Source organism: Bombina bombina, chromosome 11 (genome assembly GCF_027579735.1).
Source record: "Bombina bombina isolate aBomBom1 chromosome 11, aBomBom1.pri, whole genome shotgun sequence".
NCBI classification, from domain to species: domain Eukaryota; kingdom Metazoa; phylum Chordata; class Amphibia; order Anura; family Bombinatoridae; genus Bombina; species Bombina bombina.
The window spans coordinates 88,112,243-88,130,795 of record NC_069509.1 but is presented as its reverse complement, the minus strand read 5'-3'; positions in this window follow the sequence as shown (position 1 = coordinate 88,130,795).

The following is an 18,553-nucleotide window of genomic DNA, read 5'->3' as shown; positions in this document are numbered from 1 at the left end:
GGGGCACTGTGCAAACGGCGGTCCTGCAGGCTTCTCAAGCTCCCACAGAAGAGTCACCACTCCTAGTCCTGAAGGGGTTGGCAGGTTGAGAAGAAAAGTAAGTCTGAGGGAGGGCTCCACACTCATACCGGCATCTGCAGGCCTAAGCATCCCACTTGGTGCCATTGGAGTGAAATCTGCCTTACAAACTTGGGGACATGAGGAGACATCTAGGGCTACATTTTAACCTACCATTACTACCTGGGTTAACAGCAGGTTGCATCAATCCTCCCTACACTACGCCTTGCAAAATAACCCCTTTAGTAGCCTTTGTTGCTTAATCTGGACCTTCAAAGGCAGCATAAAACAGGGTAAATAGACCTGGCTAGCCCCTAAAAAGACCAAGTCTAAGTGCTATACTGCTCAGCCCTTGCAATATTTTACTTTGTCTTTATCCTCCTTTCATCCTGAAGGACTGACATCTTTTTTAAAATAGAATAAGCATTTTTAGGCCTAAATTGCCTGTCTATCACTCAGTGTTCCTCCAGTGACCCTGGGTCTCTCTCAACCTCTATAAGAGATATCTAAGTTAGGGGTCTCATTTCCATTTCCCTGGGGTTTATTATTATTATTGATCATTCCTGTAATACTCATCTCCTCTTCCAGGAGCAACATGTCACACTCTGCTAGGAAATAAAAAGACTGTGATGGATCATTTTAACTCCATTACTGCTGAGCAAGATACTGAAATGGACACGCCTGACTCACCCAGATCAGAAGCTTCTGAGCTTACACTCTCTACTATGCAAGACATACATCAGTCTCCAGGTGCAGCAGTCGCCCCTACATTTATTCTAGACTCTCTGAAGTCGCTGCTGGATAAGCATCACGCCTCCTTTACAGCAAAAGTATCGGCTTTAACGGCTGAATTGAAAAAAGAAATCTCCTCCACGAATGAACGCATCGACACTCTGGAGAGGGGGCATGAAGACCTTACTACTGAGCAAACAAATATTTTGAACTTCACGCAACAACTCTCGGACTACTTTGATGTGGTAGAAGACAAGATAGCTAACATTGAGGACAGATCTCGGTGCAACAACCTAAGGATCCGGGGTGTACCCGAGTCTGTCTCCTCGTCCGCTTTACAGCTATTCCTGAAGGAATTATTCAACTGCCTTGCCCCAACAACCACTGACTCAGAGGACCTGATTGATAGAGCGCATCGCTCGCTCAAACCTAGGGGCTTGCCAGATGATCAGCCACGTGATGTAATAGTTCAATTGCATTACTTTACCTATAAAGAAAGAATCCAGAGAGCCCATTTCCAGAGACTTGCTCTGGCTGACAAATTCAAAAATTTACAGATTTTCCCTGATTTGTCCATGCAGACTTTGTAACAGAGAAAAACCTTCTCAGAAATCACCTCTACGCTGAGGAAAAGCAAAATTAGATATAGATAGGGCTATCCTATCAATCTGTTAATCTTTAAGGACAATCAAATGCACACATTGCTAAAGGCCTCCAAAGGGTACGCACTATTGCAAGCTTAGAACTTACTACCTGACCAGGGAGCTGACCCACAGGCGCAGAGTAGTCAACTAAGAGCTACAGCTTTGGAATGGCCGTCTGGTGCCTAGCTAGATGCACCACAAGCTTCACCTGCACATCCTGGAGTCCCAACTCCTGAACGGTCATCAGCCGACCCAAGACGCACCGAACACAGACAGGCCGCACATACAGGATGGACAGCCCTACCTCCAAGACACAGATCCAGCTCCCCGCACTCCTAGGGGGAGACACAGTTTATCGAACTGTAACTTTATTTCAATAAACTGGACTTTTAGTCCTTCGGGACACTTGAAGGGACTGCTACAATCCAACTGGGACTAGTCTAAGTATAAGCAGAAACTAACCTTTATACTCTGTTTTGCAGGTTAATGTTCTTTTTGTTTTTGTGAAATGTTATTCAGGTTGATTCAGCTCCAAGATAAGCTAGTTTTATTTGTACATCTCAGGGTTTAACAATCTTTTATTGTGTATTACTTCATTCATTATTGCAGAGACATATGATCTCTTTGGAATCGCTTTCTTATTTATCAACTACAGAAATCTGATTCACTGCTTTACTGATTAGCCCCTACATGGGAATGTTTATTGTTACTCAGGTTAGCCCAGTTTTTTGCACTTACCGATTATTAGTAACTCAGTATACTGTTTAAATGTTTCACATTTACATTGTTTCATATGTTTTTCCATGTCTTGAAAGCGTGCACAGATTAAAGCCTTGATGATCCCTTCCACACTTACGTTAGAGGGGGTATGAACACGAGAGTTAACTTGATACATACACATAGACAAAAGTTGAATTTTGCCCCCTGAATTCTGAATCCTAGAACTCACACCATATATGTACCTATTAGATAGGGGTGTTCTCTGCCCAGACTCGATTACACTACCTGGCTCCATCTAGGGCTCTAATTATTGGAGTTGTCCTGTGTAACCAAGGGGGCTAAGACCTAAGCCTGTTGCTGTAGAGCCCCCAACAAATTCAGATTACAGAAAGCACATTTCTCAACCCTGGATTACAAGTCAGGCTGGTCACCGAGGGCCTTCTAGTGAACCTTAAGAGGTCCATATGTACACGCACTGTTTCTTTTCTCTTTCTTGTTTTAATGTTATATACAAGATATAGACAACAGTTGCTGACATTAACTCTTTTTTTTCTTTCTCTTTTTGTATGTTCTTGCTCAACTGAAAAATGTTATACTGGTTTACTTGATTCTGAGATAAAAATTGGTTATACATGCATACCCCAAGATTTAGTATCCTTCTGCTATCGACATTTACACGCGAACACTGACAATTATACACTCATTCACGTTACTCCACCCCTTTAGCTGACAGGTGAAATGGCCGTTCTAAGTCATTCTCTCTTGTCCTTATCCCTATCATTCCCTTTTCCTCCTCTCTCATGCGACCACTTCCTTACCTGTGACCACGTCATCAGACAGAAGTTTCTACTCCTACTACTAATCATCCCCCGTCATGTAGTGAGCCCCCTTTCCTAGTTGGACTACCTAAGCGTTTTTTCTCGCCAATACCGCCACTTTGGATACCCATCTCACTCTGATTATAACTTTTTTTTTTTTTTTTTTTTAAAGCTTTATTAAGCATAAATCAGTACAAAGAAAATGCAAGTAAAACAATCAGCATAAAAACAGACTTTGAACAATTTTTCAAATGTAAAATACAAGGGTATTCATAATACAAAACTGACACAGAGTTTTGACATAGGAATAATTACCAACCAGTAGGTTACTCTCATTCTTACATCTGAGTTGAAGAGAAATATCTCAAAAGATAGGGTGGTGTCCTTTAGATTGTATTCAAAAATGAAGTTTAGTTTATCAAAATTAATTAATTGTGGGACATCACAAGAGTCTTTGGCCGTGTCTGTTCCCATTGTCTCATCTATCGTTGAGTCCTAATGTGAAAACAGATAGTCCCTAACAAGGTTACTAAGTAGAGACATCAGGTTCAAATTAACAGTAAAAATTGAGAGAAAAAAAACAGACAGTAGGATATGGAAAAGAAAAAGAAGAGAAAAAAAAAAAAAAGAGGGGGGGGGAGGAGAAAGGGAAAGGGAAATGGAGAAGATTCTCAGAGGGGTAATGGATCCACCATAGGAACAAAAAGACAATAATAAGCATTTGGGCGTCTAAGGAGGTTTAAGAACCCACCTACTCCAGATCGTCCAATACTTGTCAATACGGTCAGTCGTGTTATAAAAACCTCTCTTCATCGACGCTAAATAGTCTATGAGTTGAGTGATCTGAGCTAAAGTTGGAGCTTCAAGTTTTTTCCATGACCTGGCTATACACATCTTGGTTGCAATAAAAATTGCAACTCCAAGGATTTGTTGGGGTTTTTGTAGTTCCCTAAGACCGATATGCAGAAGGGCTAATGCTGGGGATTTAGGTAACGTGATACCCAAGTCAGAGAGCAATAAAAAAATCTCTCTCCACAGGGGGGCAATTTTTGGGCAAGACTACCAGATATGTAGATCTGTGCCCTGTTGGCCACATTCCCTCCAGCATTGCGGGGAGGCTGTAGGATATATCTTAGACAACTTATAGGGGGTTAGATACCACTTTAAGAGGACCTTGAAATAAATTTCAAGGAAAGTTATGCAATGTATAGCTGATTTAGTAATCGTTGTCGCATGTTCCACTTCCATTGAGGTAATTTGAACGTCTATTTCACGTCCCCACGCCTTAATCTGCCAAGGTATGATTTCGCTGTAGTCACTGAGAAGTAGCAGATGATGATTTGTAAGTGATTTTATAGGCTTAGTCCCTGCTTGCCATCTTTTCTCCCAAGTAGTACTTTCTCTCAACTGTGTCTTGGGGAAACCCCAAGCCTGGCAATATTCTAACAATCTATAACTTTCAAACATTAACCATCTCGGAGCCTCTTTCACCTGCGCGACTATTTGTTTAGTTGTTGATAGCCTCTTCTGGGTGTAGAGGTCCCCAACACAGATAAAATTCCATGATAGCCAGTCCTGTCTATGTATATCTGGGAGACCCATCATCAGTCCCTGGAGACTATGAATAGGTGAGGGATGGGGTGCCAGTCCTTTGTGATGTCTAAGTCTATGCCATGTCCGGCAATTGTCTAAGATTATTTTATTCGTAAGCGCTGCATCAAGGAGCCTATGCTTAGGAATCCATATTAGATCTTTTAGAAGGAATTTTCTAGGGATAACCTCAGTCTCGAGCAAAAACCATGCCGGTTTCTCTTTCTCATTGCTCCAGGCTGCAATGTGAGTTAACCTGGCTGCGTCATGGTATAGATCTATATTGGGAAAAGCTATGCCTCCTTTGTTTATCGGTAGTTGGAGAATACGGCTCGCCACCCTCGGAATCTTTCCTCTCCAGACATAGTTAATGAATATGGACTTAATCTGAGATAGATAGATTTTTGGTATCGTGTAGGGTATGCACCTAAATAGGTACAAGATTTTTGGAAGGATAGCCATTTTAAGAGTAGAGATACGTCCCATCCAAGAGATTTCTCTATAATCCCACCTCTGTAAAAGGCTTTTAATTTCTGCAATCAATGGTTCAAAATTGTATTTAATAACCTTATTTATATCAGGGCCAAGAAATACACCCAGGTGCTTGATAAGATCTGTGTGCCAGGTGAAAGAGAAGCGGGTCTTAAGTGTGGCGAGGAGCCCGGAATCAAGATTAATTGCTAGGGCTTCCGTTTTAAGAATGTTTACTTTGTAGAGACTGAGAACCCCATAGGATTCTAAGGTCCTAAAAACTTCCGGAATTGAAGAACTCGGGTTAGTTAACAAGATGGTCAGATCTTCAGCAAAGAGGGCGATTTTCTCTGTTCGCTCACCTATCTTGACTCCCTCTATGCCTTGAGAATGCCTGATCTCTTGGGCTAGAGGTTCCATAACCATAGCAAAAATCAGAGGCGAAAGAGGGCAGCCTTGCCTAGTCCCATTAGTAATGGGAAAGGCTCTAGATCTAAAACCTACGCCTCTGACCGTTGCAAATGGTGCAGTATATAACGCCTGAACAATGCCAATGAATTGTGGAGGGAAGCCAAAAGATTTAAGTACCTGCCAGATATAGTCCCATCGGACCCTGTCAAATGCCTTTTCCGCATCTAGGGACAGGGCCACGATGGGAACCTCCTGGTGGGCTGACTCAGAGAACACCTGTAAAAGTTTACGAGTATTGTCAGGACCTTGCCTGCCAGATGTAAAGCCTACTTGGTCTATTTGTATGATATCCGGGAGTAGATGAACAATCCTATTGGCTAAGAGCTTAGAGTACATCTTGACGTCTAAATTTATCAGTGAGATAGGTCTATAATTGGCACAGTAGAGGGGATCCTTTCCTGGTTTGGGAATCGCGATAATAGATGCTTCCAAGAACTCTCTTGAAAAACTTCCTGCCTCGGCCACCTCATTAAAGAAGGGGCAGAGGAGGGATGATAGGTGTTTTTAAACATTTTATAAAAAGAGCCTGTGAAACCGTCAGGTCCTGGAGACTTATTTGGTTTAAGTTGGATAATGACATTACAGATTTCTTTAGTAGAGAACGGATGTAAGAGTGAGTTCCTTGCATCTTCTGTGAGTGTAGGAAGCTTGAGGGGGTCTAAAAACTCCTGTATCCTATCGATAGAGGGGATATCGAGGTTTTCTGCTTCCGAAACATTGTAGAGTTGATAGTAATAATCAGCGAAAGCATTTCCGATATCCTCGGGAGCTAAAATTCTAGAGCCATTGATCTCTAAAGCTTGAACCCTAGAGTGGGCAGTTCTTGCATTAAGTTTTCGAGCTAAAAGCTCGTTTGCCTTATTGCCTTTATGGTACATTACTTGCTTAAATTTTGCCAGATTGGCTTTGATTCTGTCATGCTCTAGTTGGAGGATTTGTCTTCTGAGGGCACTAATTTCATCAGAAATTGAGCTAGTAGGATTATACTCGTGATTTTCTCCATGTCCCTCAGTTTCATGGCCAGCTGGCCCAAAGGGCCTCCTCTGTTCTTCCGGACTCTAGCCGATTCAGAGATGCAGAACCCCCTTATATATGCCTTGAATGCCCCCCACAAGATTTGGAAGGAAGTTTGGCCTGGTATATTAAACTGTATGTAGTCATTAATCGCTTTTGTAAGTGAGTCCTTAAATCCTGGTTCTTCCCAAAGAAAATTTGGGAACCTCCAAGAATGTCCCCCCTTGCGAGCCCCTGATGGAAAAATGTCAAAAGAAACCGCATCATGGTCCGACCATGTACAGATATGTATTCGTGAGTTTGTGACCTCATTAAGAAGCCAAGAATCAACTAGAAAATAATCCAGTCTAGAATAGGATTTATGCGGATTGGAGAAGAAAGTGAAATTTTTGTCCTCAGGATGGCATGATCGCCAGACATCATATAATTCATGTCTAGCGGATAAGGATCTAAATTTAATTGCTGTAGAACTGGTATAAGGATCAATGGATTTACCCGTTACAAGTTTTTTTTATCTAATTTAGGGTCCCAAATGACATTAAAATCACCTCCAATTACGATATGACCTTTTCTCACCGATTTTGCTAGATTAAGAACTTTTGATAGAAAATGTAGTTGTTGTTGATTTGGGGCATATAGGTTAACTAAGGTGAAGAGGGTACCATTGAGTTTACACACACAGATAATGAATCTGCCACCAGGGTCTCTATCTAAGTATATTTGTTCAAACTGGAGGTCTTTGTGTAGGAGTATTGCAACTCCTCTTGTCTTATCGGTATAAGAGGCCGTAATCAGGCTTGGGTATAGAGTCGATCTATATGGTTGGGGTCTGTCTATTGTCCAATGAGTTTCCTGGATAAATAAGACATGTCCCTTTAATCTTTTGCCGTATGTTGTTAACATACTGCGTTTATCAGGCGAATTTAGGCCCTTAGCATTTAGAGTGAGGAATCGTATGGAGGTCTCCATTATGAAAAATGGGGCAAGGGAAGAGGAGAAAAAAAAAAAAATACAAGTAAAAAGACTAAAGTAGAAATAACATATGAAAGGAAAATTGAAAATGTAAGGAAATATAATGTATGGATTCTGAGAGTTCAGATGTACCAGAGAGTAACAGTATTCTTAAGAAACGTAGGGATTCTAATTGATCCACAAGTTTACGTCCGTAAACTTAGGTGTTATTGAAGGGGGGGGTTAGTGAGGCCAGATGGTGTAAAAGATAAAGGCCTCGGAATGAGATAGCAGATAATGTGCAGACGGTGAATTGAGAACAAGTATTGATTTATATGTATTTGTAACTAGTGTATTAGGTATAGCTAAAGGAGGAGAGCCAATGCCCTCCCTTAAATGGTAGATAAATGAGATCCAGTGGAGGAGAGGAGGGGGGGAGGGGATTAGGGGGGCAAGGATTCTTTTAAATCTAACAAGGTGTCTTGGGAAACCAAGGGAAATATCCTAAGTGTGGTCATATGCTTACTTATAAAACCTATGTGTCTATACTAAATCTATGTGGAAAGTCAGTGTCCAGTGGGTAACATTTTATATTAAAAACATAAGTGCTAAAACAGTGGTGTATTTAGTGGCAATTTGTTGACCTAAAATAGGACATGGCCTATAGAGAGAGTATGATTTTGCAGTTGTCACTGGGCTAAATGTCCCTAAAAAATCTAATGGTATCCTAGTACATATAAGAAAGGTGACTTTGAACCTTATTTTTAAAGGATAGGATAAAAATGAACAAAAGTACATTTAGGCTACAAGATCTAAAAACATAATACTCAAATGGTTTGGTCTCAGTGCCAGGGCTGATAGCCTTCCAACAATTAAACACCAGGCTATATGCACCTTCTACTCCGGCAAGAGGACCAAAACATAGAATTCAAGTCTATCTATCTATAATCTAACGAGTGAGACATTTAAAACATTACATAATCAAACAAACCTGAGGTCAACTTATAAGTGCTATAAAAACATTCAATGTGCACCTTAACCATAAATAGATAGAGCGAGTGGCTCAAGACTGGGCTTTGTGATATAAATAAGAATATAAAGGCAAATCTATAAATTCCCAGTGAAGGGTGAATATCTATCTTAATATTAAGTTACAAAGACTTAAAACATTGCATCTAAACTAATCTAGTGTGATATAAATAAGAATATAAAGGCAAATCTATAAATTCCCAGTGAAGGGTGAATATCTATCTTAATATTAAGTTACAAAGACTTAAAACATTGCATAATCAAACAATCCTGAGACCAACTTATAAGTGCTATAAAAACATTCAATGTGCACCTTAACCATAAATAGATAGAGCAAGTAACTCAAAGCTGGGCTTTGTGATATAAGTGAAAATATAAAGGCAAATCTATAAATTCCCGGTGAAGGGTGAATATCTATCTTAATATTTAAGTTACAAAAACTTCACATTGGCTATTCTAAACTAATCTAGTGTGATAAGTGTTAAAAAGAAAAATGGGTATCTAGATAGTACATAATCTCGGTGGCATCTAGCTATTGGATCCGCCTCGGAGCCAGACACAGCAACATCACATATAAGGCATAGCAAGCCAGAGGGGCTATATATAAGGCCATATGTTGCTGTATCTATATCCAAAAGCAAGGCCAAAACCTCGACTATCCAAAAATTTCTAGACAGAAAATGATAACTGTGTCAATGAGACGTATGGATTGCACTTTGAGAAAATCTGAGAAATTTGAACAATTTGGTAAACTAAAGACTAACAGTAAACAAACATATCTCAAGACTCACACAATGGATCCCCAATTGGTTATTTTTAGAGCCAGAATTTTAAATCATCTCTCGAGGGAATTATGGTCACCTTAATAAGGACCCAGTTGACATATGCTATGGAAACTGGCAAAGAAATCAAGTCCTAGGTACGTCCATTGTGAGTCAGCAATATTATATAAGAAAGACGTATAGTAAACTTATTGCGAGAACAAATTTGAAAACAATACATTGTAACACTTTACAAAAAACTGTGCATAAAAAGTGAAAAAATTATAAACAGTGAACCAAGAAAATACACTCTTCCCCAAAATCTCCCACAACATAGGTGAGCACTATGCAAAAATGGTCCTGTATCAGGTGTCACAGGTTATCCTCTGTACACCATCCCCTCTGGCAATGGGACCAAAACATAAATTTTAAGACTTTCTGTCTAAAATCTGACAAGTGAAACATTTAAAATGTTACCTAAACAAGTCTAAAACCAACTTATATGTGCTATATAGGCATTTAGTGTATACATTAACCATAAATAAATAAAACGAGTAACTCAGAACCGGGACTTTATAGCATAAGTGAAAATATGTAGGCTAAACTATAAGTTCCCGGTAAGGAGCAAATATCTATATTAATACTTAGGTTGCAGAGGCTTCTCATTGGATATTCTAAAATAATCTAGTATGGTAAATGTAAGAAAAAATGGGTATCTACATAGTTCATAGTCTCAGCAGCATCTAGCTATTGGGTCCACCCCGGAGCCAGACACAATAACAGTCTATAATCAACTCACATATGAGGTATAACAAGCCAGAAGGGCTAAGTATTAGGCCACAGGTTACTATATCTGGATCCAAAAGCAGAGCCAAGACCACAGCTATCCAAAAATTATATTAATAATAAAAAAAAAAAAAAAAAAGAAAAAATAACTGTGACAGTGGGGCATATAAATCACAATTTGAAAGGATCTAAAAAATTTAAACACCTTAAGTGAACAACAAAAAACTAACACTAACAACAAACTGACATATCTCAGGACTCACACACAATGGGTCTCCAATGGGTTGCTTTCAGAGCCAGGACTTTACCTCCTTTCTCGAGGAAGTTGTAGCCACCTTAGTAAGAACCCAATTGGAGTTTATTGCAAGAACTAGCAGGAAAAGCAAATCCTAGATTCATCCATTATGAGTTGAAAGTATTTTACAAAAAAAACATATGATATACTTATTACATAAACAAATTTAAGAACAATACATTATAACACTCTACAAAAAAAAAAAAAAAAACTATACACAGCAAGGAGTTACATTCTTTCCCAAAGTCTCCCACAGCATAAGTAGACAGTGTACAAGAGTGGTTTTGCAACTGGTGTCGCAAAATGACTTCCAGGGAAACAGTTACTAAAAAAATCGTCACTGAAATAGTCCTGGAAGAAGAAAAACGTACACAGCAAAGTGCAACAGTTAAAATAGATAGTTATCAGGTTATCCTGGAGAGGAGTCCCTGAGAGCTGAATTCCTTTTACTGGACTGGGGACGTTGAGGGAGGGGGTTCCATTGGTCAGCTATAGGCCTTAGCTGTGAGGGCCTTGAAGGAGAGTGGGCAGCATGATTATCTGCTTGATCCCATTGTTTCAAAAGTTCTTCACCTATCACTGGGGAATCCACTGTAACCAAAGATCCATCTCGGTGGATGATGAGTTTAGTTGGATAGCCCCATCTGTACTTTAAGCCTCTTGAACGAAGGGATTGGGTAAGCTGGCGAAAGGTGCTCCTTTTCTGAAGGGTGAACTGTGATAAGTCTGGGAATACTTGTATCTGTCTCAGATGCTCAGGAAGTTGAGGTTTGGAAAAGGCTGCCCTCATGAGTTGCTCTTTATAAGTAAAGAAGTGAAACCTTGCAATTACATCTCTAGGCTTATCTTTGGGAGCATTTCTGCCCCTGAGAATCCTATGGACTCTGTCGATTAGCATATCATTTGGATCTGAGGGGGGTGCTAATGAGACACAAAATTTCTTAACAAATGTCTCTAAGTCAGGCTGCAGAGTCTCCTCAGTAATGCCTCTAAATCTGACATTGTTGCGGCGCGACCTATCCTCTAGGTCCGCCACCTTCTCTTCCATTTCTGAGACATAATCTGCAAGGTTTTGAGAGTGGGCAATTATATTCTGCTGTTCAATCGCCAAGTCCTCCTGCTTGCGCTCGAGCACTTCATTCAGTCCTCTCATTTCTGCGAGATCTTTTTTGAGGTCTGCAACTGAGGATTTAATGGTAGATGTCAAGTTATCCTGCAGGTCATTTAACCTCTTGGATAGTGTATCCACTATATCTGACCTGGTTATAAGTTCCATTTTTTCCTCCTGTTGTTGGAATATGGAGGAGTTAGTACTATCAGAACTCTCTTGGCATGAGTGAGGCGATACAGAGCCCCTAGTAGCAGTTGAGTCCTTAGGTTTGAAATGATCAGCAACAGAGTTTTTAGACCTAGTTAATGTCTTATTTTTGTTTTTTTGGACCTGAGACATTGCTGGCAGGGTTAGCTAATCTTTGTATTTACCCAAGGGAGGCAGCGGGGATAGGGGTAATTAGAGGTATAAGCTTGGTTACTGGATCTCAGCTTGTAGTTCAGTATAAGCAGCTAGCACAGGGAGGGCATCTGGCCACTAACCCCCCTATCCCTGCATTTTATTGGTGGATAACATATAAAGTCTTAGTGGAGGTAGCTGTAGTAAAAATTGCAGAGATTAGAGAGATAAGTATACAGATGTTGTAGTCAGCTCTTCAGGGCCTTTATATTAGAACTGTAAGAGATTTAACTAGGCCTACATGCAGGGAGAAAAAAAATGGAAACAGGCAATAGTGTTGTTTCTCTTTTCACACCGTTATAAAGTTCAGACCCACACTGAAATAAAATAGCACACCACACTCTATGTCACTTAAACTGTGTGAGTGACCTCCAAATGTCATATAGTGTGTTAATAAAAGGTAAGAGCACTAAGGCTGAATTTCCTCTTACAAGGACCAGAGTGGAGTATTATTCCCAGCCTGCCACATAAGTTTCCTCCAGGCCCTCTCACTTTAAGTTCGAATTTAGGAACTAAGGATCGCCTGCTCTAAGTCTAAACGAGGTCTAGCAATATAGTAGCACCTCCGGTTCAGTAGACTTACTGTTTAGTTTTATTTGAGGGTTAGAGTCGGCCAGTTGCGAGTTCCGGCGTAGGCCGCAGCAGCGGTGTTTCCTAGATGAGCCTCCGGTACTCCTTTCAGGCCCACCACGATCTCCCAAAGTTGTGTTCAATTTGGCCGGAAAAGACTCTCCAAATGTTCCCCTCAAATGGCCCAGGATGACTACAGGCAAATCCGCTTGAATTTTAGCAGAAAATTAGTTTTTTTAGCTTTAGATGCAGCAGAGCTCAGTCTCCACACGTCTGCACAGCTCAGCTATCGGCTCCGCCCACCTGATTATAACTTTATACAATTCTGTCGACTGAATACCCCTCTCCTACTACCCTTTCTTGTATTCCCCTCCTTACCTCTCTTTTTTTTTTTTCCTCTCCCCTACTCCGCGACATGTCAATGACTTGTACGTCCCATAATGTTAGGGGCCTTAAAACCTCCAATAAAAGAAGCAGGCTTATGAGATACTTATCACATGCCAAATCCCAAATAGCTTTCCTTCAAGAGACCCACTGGATAGAGGGCTCCCCCATACCCCTGAAATCTAAAAATTACCCAGTAGTAGAAACAGCTTATTTTTCTGGGATGTCTAGAGGAGTTGTGATATTAGTACATAAGAATCTTGTGTATGAGAGACTTGATGCCTATAGCGACCCTCAGGGCCGGTTCCTAATTATAAACTGTAAATTAGATGACGTTCCATTTACTCTGGCATGCTATTATGGCCCTAATTCAGGACAAATCAAGGCACTGAGAAAGTTTCTGCGGTTATTGTCCGTGCACAAAACAAAAAACTTGCTCCTGGCCGGGGATTTTAATACGATACTTGATACCGCCCTAGACAGACGTTCCCCCAAACGTAAAACATGTGATCCCCTCACAGCCAGAAATGCTGAGCAATTTTATAATCTGACTGCACAGTACAATTTGTTTGATGTCTGGTGCTCCCATCACCCCTCCTCCAGGGACTACTCCTATTATTCCACAATTCACAACACCTACACTAGAATTGACTACATTTTTTGTGAACCCCATATTTTAGATAGCATACAACTCACGAGTATGCCTGGTCGCGCATGGTCGGACCACTTCCCTGTACAGTTGACTATTAATGTTCCCAATACTCTGACTTCAAAGCCATCTTGGAAGATGCCCGGATTTCTCCTCACCTCACCAGCTAATGTCACTTACATACAAAAAGAGATTGGGCACTTCCTAGCTATAAACGATGATGGTTCTGTTAGTGACTATTGTTTATGGGGCACCCTCAAGGCATATGTGAGAGGTCTATTTATAAAACTTAATTCTGAACATAAGAAACAATCAGGGGGTACTCTAGCCCAACTACACATCAAACTTCACGATTTAACCTCCGCTCACATTAACTCACTAGATCCCTCCACACTGACTCAAATTGAGGCAGTTAAGACACAACTAGAATCTCTTGAAGCCAAAAGATTTCAATTACAAATGCAGCGGCTCAAACAAACTTTTTGTGCTAAAGGAAACAAAGCTTACTGCTTGCTAGGTAATAAATTAAGACAACCCACTGCGGCAGCTCGCATTCCATATATTAAACCCCAGAGGGTGTGGTTCGTTTGCCGGCTGACATTGGTAGAGCATTCGTCAAATACTACTCTTCCTTGTATAATTTAAAAAACTCCCCAGATACTCCTTCCCCATCCGTAGAACACATAAACAATTTTTTGAACTCCCTCTCCTTACCGTCTCTATCTGAGGACCAAAAAGAATTATTGGACTCTCCTTTTAGTATAGACAAAGTGAACTTAGCCATCAAACCCTTAAACCCCATAAGGCTCCAGGGCCTGATGGGTATACTACTCTTTATTTATAAAAAATTCAGTTCCTATCTCTCTCCCCTGCTAACTTGAGTTTTCATGTTAGCTAGGCATACTGGAGCTCTCCCCACTGAACTTTTGTAAACCACAATAGTAACTATCCCGATACCAGGGAAAATAGCTAATGTATGTGAACACTTTCGTCCCATATCACTAATTAACACTGACGTGAAGATCCTGGCTAAACTTTTAGCTGCCAGACTCACCCTCGTTAATAGACTGGTATCAGGTTGACTTTACGCCTGGTAGAGAGGGGCCGGACAACATGCGTCGCATCCTCAATATTTACTTTGCAGCTAAGAGAACGGGTTCCCCATGCACAACACTGGCGCTAGACACAGAAAAAAAACTTCAACTGCGTGAATTTGGCTTATTTATTCGAGGTTTTAACTAAATTTGGCTTTCCCACGCATTTCCATATTTGCATCAAAGTACTGTATTCCTTCCCTTCAGCATCAGTGAGAGGTCTGGGGTTTCAATCCCCTACCTTCCCCATCACAAATGGGATGAGACAGGGGTGTCCCCTCTCCCCACTTATTTTTACATTAGTTATGGAACCACTGGCGGAGGCGATAAGGATGAGCACAGATATCAAGGGTGTTGGAATCGCGAGTACCACGCAAAAAAACTTTTTCGCTGACTACTTTATATTTTTGGATGATCCCTCCCGGTCCCTCCATGCCCTTTTTAAGCTGTTACACGAGTTTAGTCAAATAAGTTTTTACAAACTTAATGTCAGCAAAACTGACGCCTATACCATTAATATGCCCGATAGGGAGCTCGCAAATTTTAGAAAAACATACCCATTTAATTGGTCACAACAGCGCATAAAGCACTTAGGAGTCTTTTTATCCTGTAATATCTTTACCATCATTGAGTCCAACTTCCATCCACTACTACAGCAATTCCAAAAGTGTGCAGAAGGAGGAAATGTCCCCTGTATCTCCTGGCTAGGCAGAATAGCGGCATTCAAGATGGTATTGCTTCCCAGGTTCACTTACCTCTTCCGAACCCTCCCCATCCCAGTACCTAAATATTTGATTAGTAAATTTCAGCAAGTAAGAAACAGGTATGTCTGGAAGTATAAGCATCCGCAGGTGGCCATGAGAATAATGCAGCAGCCACTCTTAAGTGGGGGTGCAGGCACCCCCAACTTACATTTTTACCATGAAGCAGCAAGGCTAGCTCACACACTCTCCTGGAACTCTGCTTCTACTGACAGCAAATGGTGGATCTTGGAACAGGCAACCCTGCCAAGCTCGTTGCCACTAGCTGACCTCATATGGCTGCCTAAGTATGTTCGGTCCTGTTATGATATCCAAAACATTATTATCTGTTTTGTCCTCCGCTTTTGGGATAATGTTTGTTCGTTACCACAGATTGCCCCTCACCCCTCGCCCATCCACTCCCTATCTGGCTTACTTAAAGCTCTCAAAGATTCGCACCCGTCCCTGTGGCGTGACCATGGGATCAACTGTATTGCCAACCTTTTTCCCACTGGCACCCTGATCACCTTGTCACAGTTTAGCTCTACCTATAATCCACCACAGCTTTTGAAATTTGAGTTCTGGAGACTTTGTAGTCTGTTGAAATCATGGGGATTCCTTGACCAAACTCTCTGTCAGCCTACTAATTGGTAAAAAAGGTGGGCACTTATGGAGAGAGTCCCAGGAGCTCTCTCGGTCTCATATAGGGACATACTTAATCCTTCGGTGTTTTGTAAGTCCTCATATTATCTCTTGGGAGAGGGCACTCAAATTTCACGTGGGTCAGGACGAGTGGTCAGAGGCCGTAGCGCTCACCAGACGAGCTCTTCATTGCATTACTATGCTGGAACTTTACATTAAAGTTTGCACCCAATGGCACCTCACACCTCTGAGACTCTTAAAAATTTCGCCCCTCAACTCCCGTATGTGCTGGAGAGAGTGCAGAATGGTGGGGGCGCCAGTTCATATATGGTGGGATTGCCCAGCGTTGAAACCCTTCATGGACTTGCTGCGAACAGGTGCTCTAAATTGGATCCCCTGTTAGGGAGCAAGCCACAAACTATCCTATTTTCCCTAGATATCAAATTTTCCTCACCTCACACAGAGCTACTCAGTGTCTATTTGTTCATGGCGGCAAAGCTGTCGATTGCCAGATTGTGGAAACAAAAGGCACCCCCTACTTGGGGTGAAGTCACCAAAATTATGAGTTACCTAGAATCTATGGAGAGCCCAATATTTGCACAAAACAATAAATTGTACCTGCATGCCCAAATTTGGGACAAATGGAAACAGACTGCTTAGGATGAAGGGACTGCGGCACTAGAAGACCGTAGGCCTAGCTTCTGGTTGGACTTTTTCTCCCTCCCCCCCTTTTTTTTTTCTTCCCCTCTTGCCCTTCCTTCCTTCCCTTCTCTCCTCTTAACCCTCTTGCTTTTCTTATCTCAACATGACCGTTCATTACCTGACACCAGCTAAGTTTTACTTTTTGTTTCCACTATCCCACACACCCATTTACATGATGAGTATTCTCTTATTCTCAATCAATGGATCTTATATTATGGTATTTTGAACAGTTAAAATTGAGCAAATGTGGCTGTGTATTGTCATTACTATCCATTGATGTTTTACCTGTATACTTCTGTACATGTATTGTTTTGCTCGTTTCATAATAAAAAAAAAAATGTTTATAAACTTAACCCCAATGCCCAATATTGATAAAATGAACAACAAAGGGCTGAGTAAAAGAGACTTGCATTTTCCAAAGATTTTGCAATAAGGTCGGGGTATGCTATATATTGCACATACAGGACCCTGATACGAAAGCGTATACATGTATATCAAAATGACATCAATGTCACGTATAGACATGTTCCTGATTTCTGACTATATGACAGGATTGGATATAGAAGCTAGCATGCAAGACATACTTATATCTGACCACGCAATCATTAATTTAGAATTGAAATCAAAATCTCTGCAACCAACTCACATAAATAATTTCTATTTCCCAAAATATTTAGCAGACAATGCCAAATTATAAAAGCTTACCAACATGGGGTTAAAAAAAAGCATAAATAGCGTGATCTACAACTATCTAATAGTGTCAAGAATAGCTATAACGCATATCTGGCTCATCAATCTAAAAATACTTGGGACAGATATATAAATTTGAAAACGAGATCTTTTTCTCAAACAAAATATGACACAAGAAGAAATACGTTTGAAAGCATTATATGGTGGTTTTAAGGGGAGATCAGCTACTGTAAATATCTAGCCAGTATTACGAAACAAAAGTCCAATAACTATATTTTGGCAATCAAGTCAGGTTCCAATAGATACACATCCAATACAGATTTAAAAAAAGTTTTTCAAAGTTCTTTTAGGATTTGTACAAAGCAGAGACTCCTGATTTAGAATCTAAATATAACTTCTGGAATAAGGTAAAATTACACAGACTATCACAGGAAGTAATAGAACAACTGAATAGTCCAATAGCGATCCAAGAAATCATAGATGGAATTAAAGCTGCTAAAATAAATAAAGCCCCGGGACCAGATACTCTAAGAGCATAATTTTACAGAATCCTCATAGAACAAATAACCCCTACTCTTTATAGTTTATTCAACACTTACTTTATTAAAGATAATGTATGTTCTGCAAATTTTGCTGCATTCAACATCGCTTTAATACTCAAAAAGGTAAGGACCCAGAAAACACATCATCCTATAGACCAATATCACTACTCAATTTTGATTATAAATTACTAGCCTTAATTATTTCTAACCGGTTGAAGCCATTTCTTAAGCAAATAATTCAAGAAAATCAAACTGGCTTCATGCCTGGTAGAAATCCAGTCAAAAATATTCGCAAAACTATGGCCTAGATTTGGAGTTTGGCGGTAGCCGTGAAAACCAGCGTTAGAGGCTCCTAACGCTGGTTTTAGGCTACCGCCGGTATTTTGAGTCATTCAAAAAAGGGTCTAACGCTCACTTTTCAGCCGTGACTTTTCCATACCGCAGATCCCCTTACGTAAATTGCGTATCCTATCTTTTCAATGGGATCTTTCTAACTCCGGTATTTAGAGTCGTGTCTGAAGTGAGCGTTAGAATTCTAACGACAAAACTCCAGCCGCAGAAAAAGGTCAGTAGTTAAGAGCTTTCTGGGCTAACGCTGGTTCATAAAGCTCTTAACTACTGTACTCTAAAGTACACTAACACCCATAAACTACCTATGTACCCCTAAACCGAGGCCCCCCCACATCGCCGA